The 2,304-nt window shown below is 37.3% G+C and overlaps 1 pseudogene; it reads right to left on the bottom strand.

Moving 5' to 3' along the window:
* Positions 1 to 2,304, bottom strand: part of LOC102821164 — a 4,451-nt pseudogene that overhangs the window by 1,839 nt on the left and 308 nt on the right.

Here is a 2,304-nt window from a genome sequence, read left to right as displayed (position 1 = left end):
CACTTTAGTCCTCCAGCTGATATCTTTGCTCTTCAACACTTCACAACAAGAACAACAATGATTAATGATCATGAACATTTCTTCAGATGCTTGTTGGCTGTTCTAATGTCTTCCTTGGTGAAGTGTCTGTTTATGTACTGTGACCATTTTTTAATTGGGTTATTTGTCTTTCTCTTGTAGAGGTGGTGTAGTCTCCTGTATATTTTAGGAATTAATCCCTTGTCTGATATGTCATTGCAAACGATCTTTTCCCATTCTGTAGGATCCTTTTTACTCTTTTGGTGAAATTTTTTGACTCATATAAGTTTCTAATTTTTACTATGAACCAACCATCAATTTTGTCTTCTTTTGTGTGTGCGATTCTCACAATGTTTGGTAGTCTCTTTGTGCCCTGTATTGTTGCTCTTGTTAAGTGCTGTTGAGTGGTTCCAAACCTTAAAGACCCTGTATAGGGTTTCTGAGAAGCAACTGGTGAGCTAGAATCACCAACCTTGCAGTTCAAATGGCTTTGCAGTCTGGCATATTAACCCACAGCATCACACCAGGACTCCATGTGCCCTGTATTGTTGTTGTTGTTAGGTGCCATTGAGTTGGTACTGACTCATAGCAACCATAGGGTCAAGGTACTGTATGGTCATGGGCCAACTACACACTTGTTTCCACTCTTTAACCCACTGATGCAGACACTTTTCAAATCCATCTCACTAGGGGACTTCCTCTTTTTCTCTGACTGCTCTGCCTTAGCAAACATGATATCCTTCTCTAGGAATTGGTCATTCCTGACAATATGTCCAAAGTGTGAGAGAAAATGTTTGGCTATCCTGGCCTCCAAGGAGCACTCTGGATGCATTTCTTCCAACACAGATCTGTTGGTTCTTTTGGCAGCCAATGTTACTTTCAATGTTCTCCTCCAATACCGTAATTCAAATGCATTGACTTTTCTATGGTATTCCTCATTCACTGTCCAGCTTTCACATACATATGAGGTCACTGAAAACACTATGGCTTGGGTCAGGCACACCTTAGTCTTCAAGCTGACATCTTTGCTCTAACACTATAAAAGTTCTTGTGCAACAAATTTGCTTAATGCAATAAGTCGTTTGATTTCTTAACTGCTGCTTCCCTGACTGTTTATGGTTGATCCTAGAAAAATGAAGTCCTTGACAACTTCAATCTTTTCTCCTTTCATAAGAATGTTGTTTATTGATCCAGTGGTGAAGATTTTTGTTTTATTTACCTTGAGAAGCAATCCATACCAAAGGCTATGGTTTTTGATATTCATCAGTAAATATTTTAAGTCCTCTTCACTTTCAGCAAGCAAAGTTTTATCATCTGCAAATTGCAGGTTGTTAATAACTCTTCCTCCAATCCTAATACAACGTTTGTTTTTTTTTTTCATATAACACAGTTTTTCAGATTATTTGCTCAGCATACATTTTGAATAAGCTAAGGGAAAGAATGCAACCCTGTCATATACCTTTCTTAATTTTAAACCATTCAGTGTCCTCATGTTCTGTTCAAACAACCACCTTGTTCCACATCCTCTTCTGAATCCAGCTGAACCTCTGGAAGTTCTCTGTCAATGTATGCTTGCAGAAATTTCTGTAAAACTTTACTCGCATGGGATATCAAAGATATTGTCTGATGATTTCCGTATTCCATTGGGTCACCTATCTTTGGAATGATCACAAATATGGATCTCTTTCAATCAGTTGGCCAGATAGTTGTCTTCATAATTTCTTGGCATAAATGAGTGAGTACCTCTAGTGCCAACTCACTTTCTTGAACGATTTCTATTTTAATTCCATCAATTCCTGGTTCCTTTTTCTTTGCCAATTCCTTCAATGCACCTTGGACTTCTTCCTTCAGTATTATTGGCTCTTGATCATATATTACCTCTTGAAATGGTTGAACATCAACCATTTCCTTTTGGTATTGTGACTTTGTATATCCTTCCATCTTCTTTTGATGCTTTCTGCAGCATTCAATAATTTGCCCAGAGAATCATGCAATAATGCAAGTTGAGGTTTGAATTTTTTTCTTCAGTTCCCCCAGCTTGAGAAATGCTGAGTGTGTTCTTCCCTTTTGGTTTTCTGACTCCAGATCTTTGAATATTTTGTTGTAATATTTGACTTTGTTTTCTCTATCTGACTTTTGAAATTTTCTGTTCAGCTTTTGTACCTGCTCATTTCTTCCATTTGCTTTAGCATCTCTATGCTGGAAAACAAGTTTTGGTGTCTTTTCTGAAATCCATTTTGATCTTTTCCTTCTTTCTTGCCTTTGTTTTTCCTTCTTTTTTTTTTT

The sequence above is a fragment of the Chrysochloris asiatica genome, unplaced genomic scaffold (genome assembly GCF_000296735.1).
Source record: "Chrysochloris asiatica unplaced genomic scaffold, ChrAsi1.0 scaffold00068, whole genome shotgun sequence".
Taxonomy (NCBI): Eukaryota; Metazoa; Chordata; class Mammalia; order Afrosoricida; family Chrysochloridae; genus Chrysochloris; species Chrysochloris asiatica.
This window is presented reverse-complemented; position numbering and strand designations above follow the sequence as displayed.